The following is a 17,058-nucleotide window of genomic DNA, read 5'->3' as shown; positions in this document are numbered from 1 at the left end:
CCTTGGACTGGAAACAAGCTTTCTAGGACCGGTTTCAGGGTATCACCCTTCGTCAGCCGGGCTAGCTTGACTCCTGTGGCATAGGGAGCAAGGGACCCACGTCTGGACATAGCCTTCCCACTTGGGTCAGCAAATGCAAAAAGAACAAGTGATGGACGGAATGCCGAACAATCAAAGAATGTCAAACATTCACCCACAGTACAGAGATCTGTTCCAAAATCTATCGTTTTTTGGCCACCAATGCCATTCCAGGTTGGACCCAGCCATATGGAAATCAGTCTTGACCCTGTTCCACATGGGAACAGTCCAGCCCGAACTGCCAAGCCAGGTCCTCCCTGAACTGGAAACAAGCATCCTAGGACTGGTTTCTGGGTATCACCATTCATCAACCAGTCTAGCTTGATTCCAGCAGCATGTGGAACAAGGAATCCACATCTGGGCATACCCTTCCCACTTTGGGCAGTAAATGCAAAAAGAACAAGTGATGGACGGAATACTGAACAATGCCAAACATTCACCCCAAGTACAGAGATCTGGGCCTAAATCCATCCTTTTTTTGCCACCCATACCATTCCAGTTTGGACCCAGCCATATGAAAATCAGTCTTGACCCTGTTCCCCATGGAACAGTTCAGCCCAAACTGCCAAACCAGGTCCTCCCAGTACTGGAAACAAGCATCCTAGGACTGGTTTCAGGTATCACCCTTTATCAGCCAGGATAGCTTGATTTCCAACGGCATGGGGGAGCAAGGGACGCACGTCTGGGCATACCATTCCCACTTGGGGCAGCAAATGTAAAAAGAATAAGTGATGGACGGAATGCTGAACAATGTCAAACATACACCCCCAGTACAGAGATCTGGTCCTGAATGCATCGTTTTTTTGCCACCAATGCCATTCTAGTTTGGGCCCAGCCATATGCAAATCAGTCTTGGCCCTGGTCCCCATGGGAACAGTCCAGCCCAAACTGCCAAGCCAGGTCCTCCCTGGCCTGAAAACAAGCATCTAAGGACCGGCTTTAGGGTATCACCCTTCATCAGCCAGGCTAGCTTGACTCCAGTGGCATAGGGAGCAAGAGACCCACGTCTGAGCATACCCTTCCCACTTAGGGCAGCAAATGCAAAAAAAACAAGTGATGGACGGAATCCTGAACAATGTCAAATATTCACCCCCAGTACAGGGATCTGGACCTAAATATATTGTTTTTTTTCCACCCATGCAATTCCAGTTTGGATAAAGCCATGTGCAAATCAGTCTTGACCCTCCTTCCCATGGGATCAGTCCAGCCCGAACTGCCAAGCCAGGTCCTCCCTGGACTGGAAACAAGGATCCTAGGACCAGTTTCAGGGTATCATCCTTCATCAGCCAGGCTAGCTTGACTCCAGTGGCATGGGGAGAAAGGTACCCACGTCTGGGCATATCCTTCCCGCTTGGGACAGCAAATGCAAAAAGAACAAGTGATGGACGGAATGCTGAACAATGTCAAACATTCACCCCCAGTACAGAGATCTGGGCGTAAATCCATCGTTTTTTTGCCACCCATGCCATTCCAGTTTGGACCCAGCCATGTGCAAATCAGTCTTGACTGTGTTCCCCATGGGAACAGTCCAGCCAGAACTTCCAAGCCATGTTCTCCATGAAATGGAAAAAAGCATCCTAGGACCAGTTTCAGGGTATCATCCTTCATCAGCCAGGCTAGCTTGACTCCAGTGGCATGGGGGAGCAAGGGACCCACGTCTGGGCATATCCTTCCCACTTGGGACAGCAAATGCAAAAAGAACAAGTGATGGACGGAATGCTGAACAATGTCTAACATTCACCCTCAGTACAGAGATCTGGGCCTAAATCCATCTTTTTTTGCCACCCATGCCATTCCAGTTTGGACACAGCCATATGCAAATCAGTCTTGACCGTGTTTGCCATGGGAACAGTTCAGCCCAAACTGCCAAGCCAGGTCCTCCGTGGACTGGAAACAAGCTTTCTATGACCGGTTTCAGGGTATCACCCTTCATCAGCCAAGCAAGCTTGACTCTAGTGGCATGGGGGAGCAAGGGACCCATGTCTGGGCATACCCTTCCCACTTGGGACAGCAAATGCAAAAAGAACAGGTGATGGACGGAATGCTGAACAATGTCAAACATTCACCCCCAGTACAGAGATCTGGGCCTAAATCCATCTTTTTTTGCCACCCATGCCATTCCAGTTTGGACCCAGCCATATGCAAATCAGTCTTGACCATGTTTCCCATGGGAACAGTTCAGCCCGAAATGCCAAGCCAGGTCCTCCATGGACCGGAAACAAGCATTGTAGGACCGGTTTCAGTGTATTATCCTTCATCAGCCAGGCTAGCTTGACTCCAGTGGCATGGGGAGCAGCGTACCCACGTCTGGGCATACCCTTCCCACTTGGGACAGCAAATGCAAAAAGAACAAGTGATGGACGGAATGCTGAACAATGTCAAACAATCACCACCAGTACAGAGATCTGGGCCTAAACATATCATTTTTTTGCCACCCATGCTATTCCAGTGTGGACCTAGCCATATGCAAATCAGTCTTGACCCTGTTCCCCATGGGAACAATCCAGCCCGAACTGCCAAACCAGGTCCTCCCTGGACTGGAAACAAGCATTCTAGGAGCAGTTTCAGGGTATCATCCTTCATCAGCCCGGTTAGCTTGACTCAAGTGGCATGAGGAGCAAGGGACCCACGTCTGGGCATACTCTTCCCACTTGGGACAGCAAATGAAAAAAGAACAAGTGATGGACGGAATACTGAACAATGTCAAACATTCACCATCAGTACAGAGATCTGGGCCTAAATCCATCGTTTTTTTGCCACCCATGCCATTCCAGTTTGGACCAAGCTATATGCAAATCAGTCTTGACCCTGTTTCCCATGGGAACAGTCCAGCCCGAAATGCCAAGCCAGGTCCTCCATGGACCTGAAACAAGCATTGTAGGACCGGTTTCAGTGTATTATCCTTCATCAGCCAGGCTAGCTTGACTCCAGTGGCATGGGGAGCAAGGTACCCACGTCTGGGCATACCCTTCCCACTTGGGACAGCAAATGCAAAAAGAACAGGTGATGGACGGAATGCTGAACAATGTCAAACAATCACCACCAGTACAGAGAACTGGGCCTAAATATATCGTTTTTTTGCCACCCATGCCATTCCAGTTTGGACCAAGCTATATGCAAATCAGTCTTGACCCTGTTTCCCATGGGAACAGTCCAGCCCGAAAAGCCAATCCAGGTCCTCCCTGGACTGGAAACAAGCATTCTAGGACCGGTTTCAGGGTACCATCCTTCATCAGCCCGGTTAGCTTGACTCAAGTGGCATGAGGAGCAAGGGACCCACGTCTGGGCATACCCTTCCCACTTGGGACAGCAAATGAAAAAAGAACAAGTCATGGGCGGAATGCTGAACAATGTCAAACATTCACCCCCAGTACAGAGATCTGGGCCTAAATCCATTGCTTTTTTTTTGCCACCCATGCCATTCTAGTTTGGACCCAGCCATATGAAAATCAGTCTTGACCCTGTTACCCATGGGAACAGTCCAGCACAAACTGCCAAGCCAGGTCCTCCCAGGACTGGAAACAAGCATCCTAGGACTGGTTTCAGGGTATCACCCTTCATCAGCCAGGCTAGCTTGATTTTCAACGGCATGGGGGAGCAACGGACGCACGTCTGGGAATACCCTTCCCACTTGGGGCAGCAAATGCAAAAACAACAAGTGGTGGACGGAATCCTCAACAATGTCAAATATTCGCCCCCAGTACAAAGATTTGGGCCCAATTCCATCGTTTTTTTGCCACCCATGCAATTCTAGTTTGGACCCAGCCATATGAAAATCAGTCTTGACCCTGTTCCCCATGGGAACAGTCCAGCCCGAACTACCAAGCCAGGTCCTCCCTGGTCTGGAAACAAGCATCCTAGGACTGGTTTCATGGTATCACCCTTCTTCAGCTAGGCTAGCTTGATTTCTAGAGGCATGCGGGACCAAGGGACCCACTTCTGGGCATACTCTTTACTCTTGGGGCAGCAATTGCCAAAAGAACAAGTGATGGACGGAATGCTGAACAATATCAAACATTCACCCCCTGAACAGAGATCTGGGCCTAAATGCATTGTTTCTTTGTCACCCATGCCATTCCAGTTTGGACCCAGCCAAATGCAAATCAGTCTTGACCCTGTTCCCCATGGGAACAGTCCAGCCCGAACTGCTAGACCAGGTCCTCCCTGACCTGAAAACAAGCATCCTAGGACGGGTTTGAGGTATGACCCTTCATCTGCCATGCTAGTTTGACTCCAGTGGCATGGGGAGCAAGGGACCCACGTCTGGGCATACCCTTCCCACTTGGGGCAGCAAATGCAAAAAGAACAAGTGATTGACAGAATGCAGAACAATGACAAACATTCAACACCAGTACAGAAATCTGGGCCTAAATCCATAGTTTTTTTGCCACCCAAGCCATTCCAGTTTGGACCCAGCCATATGCAAATCAGTCTTGACCCTGTTCACCATGGGAACAGTCCTGTCCGAACTGTAACGCCAGGACCTCCCTGGACTGGAAACAAGCATCCTAGGACCGGTTTCAGGGTATCACCCTTCATCAGCCAGGCTAGCTTGACTCCAGTGGCATGGGGAGCAAGGGACCCATGTCTGGGCATACCCTTCCCACTTGGGGCAGCAAATGCAAAAAGAACAAGTGATGGACGGAATTCTGAACAATGTCAAACATACACCCCCAGTACAGAGAACTGGTCCTAAATGCATCATTTGTTTGCAACCAATGCCATTCCAGTTTGGGCCCAGCCATATGCAAATTAGTCTTGGGCCTGGTCCCCATGGGAACAGTGCAACCCGAACTGCAAAGCCAGGTCCTGCCTGGCATGAAAACAAGCATCCAAGGACCGGATTTAGGGTATCACCCTTCATCAGCCAGGCTAGCTTGACTCCAGTGGCATGGGGGGGGGGGAGCAAGAGACCCACGTCTGGGCATACCCTTCCCACTTAGGGCAGCAGATGCAAAAAAACAAGTGATGGATGGAATCCTGAACAATGTCAAATATTCACCCCCAGTACAGAGATCTGGGCCTAAATCCATCGTTTTGTTGCCACCCTTGCCATTCCAGTTTGGACCCAGCCATATGCAAATCAGTCTTGACCCTGTTCACCATGGGAACAGTCCTGTCCGAACTGTAACGCCAGGACCTCCCTGGACTGGAAACAAGCATCCTAGGACCGCTTTCAGGGTATCACCCTTCATCAGCCAGGCTAGCTTGACTCCAGTGGCATGGGGAGCAAGGGACCCATGTCTGGGCATACCCTTCCCACTTGGGACAGCAAATGCAAAAAGAACAAGTGATGGACGGAATTCTGAACAATGTCAAACATTCACCCCATGTACAGAGATCTGGACCTAAATCCATCGTTTTTTTTTGCCACCCATGGCATTCCATTTTGGACCAAACCAGAAGCAAATCAGTCTTGACCCTGTTCCCCATGGGAACAGTCTAGCCCGAACTGCCAAGCCAGGTCCGCCCTGGACTGGAAACAAGCATCCTAGGACCGGTTTCACTGTATCACCATTCATCAGCTGGGCTAGCTTGACTCCAGCGGCATGGGGGAGCAAGGGACCCACGTCTGGGCATACCCTTCCCACTAGGGTCCGCCAATGCAAAAAGAACAAGTGATGGACGGAATGCCGAACAATCTCAAATATTCACCCACAGTACAGAGATCTGTTCCAAAATCTATCGTTTGTTGGCCACCCATGCCATTCCAGTGTGGACCCAGTCATATGGAAATCAGTCTTGACCCTGTTCCACATGGGAACAGTCCAGCCTGAACTGACAAGCCAGGTCCTCCCTGGACTGGAAACAAGCATCCTAGGACTGGTTTCTGGGTATCACCCTTCATCAACCAGTCTAGCTTGATTCCAGCAGCAAAGGGAGCAAGGAATCCACATCTGGGCATACCCTTCCCAATTTGGGCAGTAAATGCAAAAAGAACAAGTGATGGACGGAATACTGAACAATGTCAAACATTCCCCCCCAGTACAGAGATCTGGGCCTAAATCCATCGTTTTTTTACCACCCATACCATTCCAGTTTGGACCCAGCCATATGAAAATCAGTCTTAACCCTGTTCCCCATGGGAACATTTCATCCCAAACTGCCAAACCAGGTCCTCCCTGGCCTGAAAACAAGAATCCAAGGACCGGCTTTAGGGTATCACCCTTCATCAGCCAGGCTAGCTTGACTCCAGTGGCATGGGGAGCAAGAGACCCACATCTGGGCATACCCTTCCCACTTAGGGCACCAAATGCAAAAAAAACAAGTGATGGACGGAATCCTGAACTATGTCAAATATTCACCCCCAGTACAGAGATCTGGGCCTAAATATATCGTTTTTTTTCCACCCATGCTATTCCAGTTTGGATAAAGCCATGTGCAAATCAGTCTTGACCCTCCTTCCCATGGGAACAGTCCAGCCCGAACTGCCAGATCAGGTCCTCCCTGACCTGAAAACAAGCATCATAGGACGGGTTTGAGGTATGACCCTTCATCTGCCAGGCTAGTTTGACTCCAGTGGCATGGGGAGCAAGGGACCCACGTCTGGGCATACCCTTCCCACTTGGGGCAGCAAATACAAAAAGAACAAGTGATGGACAGAATGCAGAACAATGACAAACATTCAACTCCAGTACAGAGATCTTGGCCTAAATCCATAGTTTTTTTGCCACCCAAGCCATTCCAGTTTGGACCGACCCATATGCAAATCAGTCTTGACCCTGTTCCCCATGGGAACAGTCCAGCCCGAACTGCCACACCAGGTCCTCCCTGGACTGGAAACAAGCATACTAGGACCGGTTTCAGGGTATCACCCTTAATCAGCCAGGCTAGCTTGACTCCAGTGGCATGGGGAGCAAGGGACTCACGTCTTCTCCCTAAACCTTGCATTTGCTTCCCACCTGGGCCAGCAAATGCAAAAAGATCAAGTGATGGACTGAATGCTGAACAATGTCAAACATTCACCCACAGTACAGAGATCTGGTCCTAAATCCATCATATTTTTGCCACCCATGCCATTCCAGTTTGGAACCAGCCATTTGCAAATCAGTCTTGACCTTGTTCCCCATGGGAACAGTCCAGCCCGAAATGCCAAGCCAGGTCCTCTCTGGACTGGAAACAAGCATCCTAGGACCGGTTTCAGGGTATCACACTTCATCAGCCAGGCTAGCTTGACTCCAGTGGCATGGGGGGGGGGGCAGCAAGTGACCCACGTCTGCGCATACCCTTCCCAGTTGGGTCAGCAAATGCAAAAAGAACAAGTGATGGACGGAATGCTGAACATTGTCAAAGATTCACCCCCAGTACAGAGATATGGGCCTAAATCTGTTGTTTTTTTGCCACCCATGCTATTCCAGTTTGGACACAGCCATACGCAAATCAGTCTTGACCCTGTTCCCCATGGGAACAGTCCAGCCCGAACTGCCAAGCCAGTACCTCTCTGGACTGGAAAAAAGCATCCTAGGACCGGTTTCAGACTATCACCCTTCATCAACCAGGCTAGCTTGACTCCAGTGCCATGGGGGGAGCAAGAGACCCACTTCTGGGCTTACCCATCCTACTTGGGGCGGCAAATGCAAAAAAACAAGTGATGGATCGAATCCTGAATAATGTCAAATATTCACCCCCATGTACAGAGATCTGGGCCTAAATCCATCCTTTTGTTGCCACCCATGCCTTTCCAGTTTGGACCCAGCCATATGCAAATCAGTCTTGACCCTGTTCCCCATGGGAACAGTCCTGTCCGAACTGCCACACCAGGACCTCCCTGGACTGGAAACAAGCATCCTAGGACCGGTTTCAGGGTATCACCCTTCATCAAAATGGCTAGCTTGACTCCAGTGGCATAGGGAGCAAGGGACCCATGTCTGGGCATACCCTTCGCACTTGGGGCAGCAAATGCAGAAAGAACAAGTGATGGACGGAATACTGAACAATGTCAAACATTCACCCCATGTACAGAGATCTGGACCTAAATCCATCGTTTTTTTTTGCCACCCATGGCATTCCAGTTTGGACCAAGCCAGGAGCAAATCGGTCTTACCCTGTTCCCCATGGGAACAGTCTAGCCCGAACTGCCAAGCCAGGTCCTGCCTGGACTGAAAACAAGCATCCTAGGACCGGTTTCAGTGTATCACCGTTCATCAGCTGGGCTAGCTTGACTCCAGCGGCATGGGGAGCAAGGGGGCAGCAAGTGACCCACGTCTGCGCATACCCTTCCCAGTTGGGTCTGGCATACCCTTCCCACTTGGGTCAGCAAATGCAAAAAGAACAAGTGATGGACGGAATGCTGAACAATGTCAAACATTCACCCACAGTACAGAGATCTGGGCCTAAACATATCATTTTTTTGCCACCCATGCTATTCCAGTGTGGACCTAGCCATATGCAAATCAGTCTTGACCCTGTTCCCTATGGGAACAGTCCAGCCCAAACTGCCAAGCCAGGTCCTCCTTGGACTGGAAACAAGCTTTCTAGGACCGGTTTCAGGGTATCACCCTTCGTCAGCCGGGCTAGCTTGACTCCTGTGGCATAGGGAGCAAGGGACCCACGTCTGGACATAGCCTTCCCACTTGGGTCAGCAAATGCAAAAAGAACAAGTGATGGACGGAATGCCGAACAATCAAAGAATGTCAAACATTCACCCACAGTACAGAGATCTGTTCCAAAATCTATCGTTTTTTGGCCACCAATGCCATTCCAGTTTGGACCCAGCCATATGGAAATCAGTCTTGACCCTGTTCCACATGAGAACAGTCCAGCCCGAACTGCCAAGCCAGGTCCTCCCTGAACTGGAAACAAGCATCCTATGACTGGTTTCTGGGTATCACCATTCATCAACCAGTCTAGCTTGATTCCAGCAGCATGTGGAACAAGGAATCCACATCTGGGCATACCCTTCCCACTTTGGGCAGTAAATGCAAAAAGAACAAGTGATGGACGGAATACTGAACAATGCCAAACATTCACCCCAAGTACAGAGATCTGGGCCTAAATCCATCCTTTTTTTGCCACCCATACCATTCCAGTTTGGACCCAGCCATATGAAAATCAGTCTTGACCCTGTTCCCCATGGAACAGTTCAGCCCAAACTGCCAAACCAGGTCCTCCCAGTACTGGAAACAAGCATCCTAGGACTGGTTTCAGGTATCACCCTTTATCAGCCAGGATAGCTTGATTTCCAACGGCATGGGGGAGCAAGGGACGCACGTCTGGGCATACCATTCCCACTTGGGGCAGCAAATGTAAAAAGAATAAGTGATGGACGGAGTGCTGAACAATGTCAAACATACACCCCCAGTACAGAGATCTGGTCCTGAATGCATCGTTTTTTTCCCACCAATGCCATTCTAGTTTGGGCCCAGCCATATGCAAATTAGTCTTGGCCCTGGTCCCCATGGGAACAGTCCAGCCCAAACTGCCAAGCCAGGTCCTCCCTGGCCTGAAAACAAGCATCTAAGGACCGGCTTTAGGGTATCACCCTTCATCAGCCAGGCTAGCTTGACTCCAGTGGCATAGGGAGCAAGAGACCCACGTCTGAGCATACCCTTCCCACTTAGGGCAGCAAATGCAAAAAAAACAAGTGATGGACGGAATCCTGAACAATGTCAAATATTCACCCCCAGTACAGGGATCTGGACCTAAATATATCGTTTTTTTTCCACCCATGCGATTCCAGTTTGGATAAAGCCATGTGCAAATCAGTCTTGACCCTCCTTCCCATGGGATCAGTCCAGCCCGAACTGCCAAGCCAGGTCCTCCCTGGACTGGAAACAAGGATCCTAGGACCAGTTTCCGGGTATCATCCTTCATCAGCCAGGCTAGCTTGACTCCAGTGGCATGGGGAGAAAGGTACCCACGTCTGGGCATATCCTTCCCACTTGGGACAACAAATGCAAAAAGAACAAGTGATGGACGGAATGCTGAACAATGTCAAACATTCACCCCCAGTACAGAGATCTGGGCCTAAATCCATCGGTTTTTTGCCACCCATGCCATTCCAGTTTGGACCCAGCCATGTGCAAATCAGTCTTGACTGTGATCCCCATGGGAACAGTCCAGCCAGAACTGCCAAGCCATGTTCTCCATGAAATGGAAAAAAGCATCCTAGGACCAGTTTCAGGGTATCATCCTTCATCAGCCAGGCTAGCTTGACTCCAGTGGCATGGGGGAGCAAGGGACCCACGTCTGGGCATATCCTTCCCACTTGGGACAGCAAATGCAAAAAGAACAAGTGATGGACGGAATGCTGAACAATGTCTAACATTCACCCCCAGTACAGAGATCTGGGCCTAAATCCATCTTTTTTTGCCACCCATGCCATTCCAGTTTGGACACAGCCATATGCAAATCAGTCTTGACCGTGTTTGCCATGGGAACAGTCCAGCCCAAACTGCCAAGCCAGGTCCTCCGTGGACTGGAAACAAGCTTTCTATGACCGGTTTCAGGGTATCACCCTTCATCAGCCAAGCAAGCTTGACTCTAGTGGCATTGGGGAGCAAGGGACCCACGTCTGGGCATACCCTTCCCACTTGGGACAGCAAATGCAAAAAGAACAGGTGATGGACGGAATGCTGAACAATGTCAAACATTCACCCCCAGTACAGAGATCTGGGCCTAAATACATCTTTTTTTGCCACCCATGCCATTCCAGTTTGGACCCAGCCATATGCAAATCAGTCTTGACCATGTTTCCCATGGGAACAATTCAGCCCGAAATGCCAAGCCAGGTCCTCCATGGACCAGAAACAAGCATTGTAGGACCAGTTTCAGTGTATTATCCTTCATCAGCCAGGCTAGCTTGACTCCAGTGGCATGGGGAGCAGCGTACCCACGTCTGGGCATACCCTTCCCACTTGGGACAGCAAATGCAAAAAGAACAAGTGATGGACGGAATGCTGAACAATGTCAAACATTCACCCACAGTACAGAGATCTGGGCCTAAACATATCATTTTTTTGCCACCCATGCTATTCCAGTGTGGACCTAGCCATATGCAAATCAGTCTTGACCCTGTTCCCCATGGGAACAGTCCAGCCCAAACTGCCAAGCCAGGTCCTCCTTGGACTGGAAACAAGCTTTCTAGGACCGGTTTCAGGGTATCACCCTTCGTCAGCCGGGCTAGCTTGACTCCTGTGGCATAGGGAGCAAGGGACCCACGTCTGGACATAGCCTTCCCACTTGGGTCAGCAAATGCAAAAAGAACAAGTGATGGACGGAATGCCGAACAATCAAAGAATGTCAAACATTCACCCACAGTACAGAGATCTGTTCCAAAATCTATCGTTTTTTGGCCACCAATGCCATTCCAGGTTGGACCCAGCCATATGGAAATCAGTCTTGACCCTGTTCCACATGGGAACAGTCCAGCCCGAACTGCCAAGCCTGGTCCTCCCTGAACTGGAAACAAGCATCCTAGGACTGGTTTCTGGGTATCACCATTCATCAACCAGTCTAGCTTGATTCCAGCAGCATGTGGAACAAGGAATCCACATCTGGGCATACCCTTCCCACTTTGGGCAGTAAATGCAAAAAGAACAAGTGATGGACGGAATACTGAACAATGCCAAACATTCACCCCAAGTACAGAGATCTGGGCCTAAATCCATCCTTTTTTTGCCACCCATACCATTCCAGTTTGGACCCAGCCATATGAAAATCAGTCTTGACCCTGTTCCCCATGGAACAGTTCAGCCCAAACTGCCAAACCAGGTCCTCCCAGTACTGGAAACAAGCATCCTAGGACTGGTTTCAGGTATCACCCTTTATCAGCCAGGATAGCTTGATTTCCAACGGCATGGGGGAGCAAGGGACGCACGTCTGGGCATACCATTCCCACTTGGGGCAGCAAATGTAAAAAGAATAAGTGATGGACGGAATGCTGAACAATGTCAAACATACACCCCCAGTACAGAGATCTGGTCCTGAATGCATCGTTTTTTTCCCACCAATGCCATTCTAGTTTGGGCCCAGCCATATGCAAATTAGTCTTGGCCCTGGTCCCCATGGGAACAGTCCAGCCCAAACTGCCAAGCCAGGTCCTCCCTGGCCTGAAAACAAGCATCTAAGGACCGGCTTTAGGGTATCACCCTTCATCAGCCAGGCTAGCTTGACTCCAGTGGCATAGGGAGCAAGAGACCCACGTCTGAGCATACCCTTCCCACTTAGGGCAGCAAATGCAAAAAAAACAAGTGATGGACGGAATCCTGAACAATGTCAAATATTCACCCCCAGTACAGGGATCTGGACCTAAATATATCGTTTTTTTTCCACCCATGCGATTCCAGTTTGGATAAAGCCATGTGCAAATCAGTCTTGACCCTCCTTCCCATGGGATCAGTCCAGCCCGAACTGCCAAGCCAGGTCCTCCCTGGACTGGAAACAAGGATCCTAGGACCAGTTTCCGGGTATCATCCTTCATCAGCCAGGCTAGCTTGACTCCAGTGGCATGGGGAGAAAGGTACCCACGTCTGGGCATATCCTTCCCGCTTGGGACAGCAAATGCAAAAAGAACAAGTGATGGACGGAATGCTGAACAATGTCAAACATTCACCCCCAGTACAGAGATCTGGGCCTAAATCCATCGTTTTTTTGCCACCCATGCCATTCCAGTTTGGACCCAGCCATGTGCAAATCAGTCTTGACTGTGATCCCCATGGGAACAGTCCAGCCAGAACTGCCAAGCCATGTTCTCCATGAAATGGAAAAAAGCATCCTAGGACCAGTTTCAGGGTATCATCCTTCATCAGCCAGGCTAGCTTGACTCCAGTGGCATGGGGGAGCAAGGGACCCACGTCTGGGCATATCCTTCCCACTTGGGACAGCAAATGCAAAAAGAACAAGTGATGGACGGAATGCTGAACAATGTCTAACATTCACCCCCAGTACAGAGATCTGGGCCTAAATCCATCTTTTTTTGCCACCCATGCCATTCCAGTTTGGACACAGCCATATGCAAATCAGTCTTGACCGTGTTTGCCATGGGAACAGTCCAGCCCAAACTGCCAAGCCAGGTCCTCCGTGGACTGGAAACAAGCTTTCTATGACCGGTTTCAGGGTATCACCCTTCATCAGCCAAGCAAGCTTGACTCTAGTGGCATTGGGGAGCAAGGGACCCACGTCTGGGCATACCCTTCCCACTTGGGACAGCAAATGCAAAAAGAACAGGTGATGGACGGAATGCTGAACAATGTCAAACATTCACCCCCAGTACAGAGATCTGGGCCTAAATCCATCTTTTTTTGCCTCCCATGCCATTCCAGTTTGGACCCAGCCATATGCAAATCAGTCTTGACCATGTTTCCCATGGGAACAATTCAGCCCGAAATGCCAAGCCAGGTCCTCCATGGACCGGAAACAAGCATTGTAGGACCGGTTTCAGTGTATTATCCTTCATCAGCCAGGCTAGCTTGACTCCAGTGGCATGGGGAGCAGCGTACCCACGTCTGGGCATACCCTTCCCACTTGGGACAGCAAATGCAAAAAGAACAAGTGATGGACGGAATGCTGAACAATGTCAAACATTCACCCACAGTACAGAGATCTGGGCCTAAACATATCATTTTTTTGCCACCCATGCTATTCCAGTGTGGACCTAGCCATATGCAAATCAGTCTTGACCCTGTTCCCCATGGGAACAGTCCAGCCCAAACTGCCAAGCCAGGTCCTCCTTGGACTGGAAACAAGCTTTCTAGGACCGGTTTCAGGGTATCACCCTTCGTCAGCCGGGCTAGCTTGACTCCTGTGGCATAGGGAGCAAGGGACCCACGTCTGGACATAGCCTTCCCACTTGGGTCAGCAAATGCAAAAAGAACAAGTGATGGACGGAATGCCGAACAATCAAAGAATGTCAAACATTCACCCACAGTACAGAGATCTGTTCCAAAATCTATCGTTTTTTGGCCACCAATGCCATTCCAGGTTGGACCCAGCCATATGGAAATCAGTCTTGACCCTGTTCCACATGGGAACAGTCCAGCCCGAACTGCCAAGCCAGGTCCTCCCTGAACTGGAAACAAGCATCCTAGGACTGGTTTCTGGGTATCACCATTCATCAACCAGTCTAGCTTGATTCCAGCAGCATGTGGAACAAGGAATCCACATCTGGGCATACCCTTCCCACTTTGGGCAGTAAATGCAAAAAGAACAAGTGATGGACGGAATACTGAACAATGCCAAACATTCACCCCAAGTACAGAGATCTGGGCCTAAATCCATCCTTTTTTTGCCACCCATACCATTCCAGTTTGGACCCAGCCATATGAAAATCAGTCTTGACCCTGTTCCCCATGGAACAGTTCAGCCCAAACTGCCAAACCAGGTCCTCCCAGTACTGGAAACAAGCATCCTAGGACTGGTTTCAGGTATCACCCTTTATCAGCCAGGATAGCTTGATTTCCAACGGCATGGGGGAGCAAGGGACGCACGTCTGGGCATACCATTCCCACTTGGGGCAGCAAATGTAAAAAGAATAAGTGATGGACGGAATGCTGAACAATGTCAAACATACACCCCCAGTACAGAGATCTGGTCCTGAATGCATCGTTTTTTTGCCACCAATGCCATTCTAGTTTGGGCCCAGCCATATGCAAATCAGTCTTGGCCCTGGTCCCCATGGGAACAGTCCAGCCCAAACTGCCAAGCCAGGTCCTCCCTGGCCTGAAAACAAGCATCTAAGGACCGGCTTTAGGGTATCACCCTTCATCAGCCAGGCTAGCTTGACTCCAGTGGCATAGGGAGCAAGAGACCCACGTCTGAGCATACCCTTCCCACTTAGGGCAGCAAATGCAAAAAAAACAAGTGATGGACGGAATCCTGAACAATGTCAAATATTCACCCCCAGTACAGGGATCTGGACCTAAATATATTGTTTTTTTTCCACCCATGCAATTCCAGTTTGGATAAAGCCATGTGCAAATCAGTCTTGACCCTCCTTCCCATGGGATCAGTCCAGCCCGAACTGCCAAGCCAGGTCCTCCCTGGACTGGAAACAAGGATCCTAGGACCAGTTTCAGGGTATCATCCTTCATCAGCCAGGCTAGCTTGACTCCAGTGGCATGGGGAGAAAGGTACCCACGTCTGGGCATATCCTTCCCGCTTGGGACAGCAAATGCAAAAAGAACAAGTGATGGACGGAATGCTGAACAATGTCAAACATTCACCCCCAGTACAGAGATCTGGGCCTAAATCCATCGTTTTTTTGCCACCCATGCCATTCCAGTTTGGACCCAGCCATGTGCAAATCAGTCTTGACTGTGTTCCCCATGGGAACAGTCCAGCCAGAACTTCCAAGCCATGTTCTCCATGAAATGGAAAAAAGCATCCTAGGACCAGTTTCAGGGTATCATCCTTCATCAGCCAGGCTAGCTTGACTCCAGTGGCATGGGGGAGCAAGGGACCCACGTCTGGGCATATCCTTCCCACTTGGGACAGCAAATGCAAAAAGAACAAGTGATGGACGGAATGCTGAACAATGTCTAACATTCACCCTCAGTACAGAGATCTGGGCCTAAATCCATCTTTTTTTGCCACCCATGCCATTCCAGTTTGGACACAGCCATATGCAAATCAGTCTTGACCGTGTTTGCCATGGGAACAGTTCAGCCCAAACTGCCAAGCCAGGTCCTCCGTGGACTGGAAACAAGCTTTCTATGACCGGTTTCAGGGTATCACCCTTCATCAGCCAAGCAAGCTTGACTCTAGTGGCATGGGGGAGCAAGGGACCCATGTCTGGGCATACCCTTCCCACTTGGGACAGCAAATGCAAAAAGAACAGGTGATGGACGGAATGCTGAACAATGTCAAACATTCACCCCCAGTACAGAGATCTGGGCCTAAATCCATCTTTTTTTGCCACCCATGCCATTCCAGTTTGGACCCAGCCATATGCAAATCAGTCTTGACCATGTTTCCCATGGGAACAGTTCAGCCCGAAATGCCAAGCCAGGTCCTCCATGGACCGGAAACAAGCATTGTAGGACCGGTTTCAGTGTATTATCCTTCATCAGCCAGGCTAGCTTGACTCCAGTGGCATGGGGAGCAGCGTACCCACGTCTGGGCATACCCTTCCCACTTGGGACAGCAAATGCAAAAAGAACAAGTGATGGACGGAATGCTGAACAATGTCAAACAATCACCACCAGTACAGAGATCTGGGACTAAACATATCATTTTTTTGCCACCCATGCTATTCCAGTGTGGACCTAGCCATATGCAAATCAGTCTTGACCCTGTTCCCCATGGGAACAATCCAGCCCGAACTGCCAAACCAGGTCCTCCCTGGACTGGAAACAAGCATTCTAGGAGCAGTTTCAGGGTATCATCCTTCATCAGCCCGGTTAGCTTGACTCAAGTGGCATGAGGAGCAAGGGACCCACGTCTGGGCATACTCTTCCCACTTGGGACAGCAAATGAAAAAAGAACAAGTGATGGACGGAATACTGAACAATGTCAAACATTCACCATCAGTACAGAGATCTGGGCCTAAATCCATCGTTTTTTTGCCACCCATGCCATTCCAGTTTGGACCAAGCTATATGCAAATCAGTCTTGACCCTGTTTCCCATGGGAACAGTCCAGCCCGAAATGCCAAGCCAGGTCCTCCATGGACCTGAAACAAGCATTGTAGGACCGGTTTCAGTGTATTATCCTTCATCAGCCAGGCTAGCTTGACTCCAGTGGCATGGGGAGCAAGGTACCCACGTCTGGGCATACCCTTCCCACTTGGGACAGCAAATGCAAAAAGAACAGGTGATGGACGGAATGCTGAACAATGTCAAACAATCACCACCAGTACAGAGAACTGGGCCTAAATATATCGTTTTTTTGCCACCCATGCCATTCCAGTTTGGACCAAGCTATATGCAAATCAGTCTTGACCCTGTTTCCCATGGGAACAGTCCAGCCCGAAAAGCCAATCCAGGTCCTCCCTGGACTGGAAAGAAGCATTCTAGGACCGGTTTCAGGGTACCATCCTTCATC

Source organism: Pleurodeles waltl, chromosome 11 (genome assembly GCF_031143425.1).
Source record: "Pleurodeles waltl isolate 20211129_DDA chromosome 11, aPleWal1.hap1.20221129, whole genome shotgun sequence".
NCBI classification, from domain to species: domain Eukaryota; kingdom Metazoa; phylum Chordata; class Amphibia; order Caudata; family Salamandridae; genus Pleurodeles; species Pleurodeles waltl.
This window is presented reverse-complemented; position numbering follows the sequence as displayed.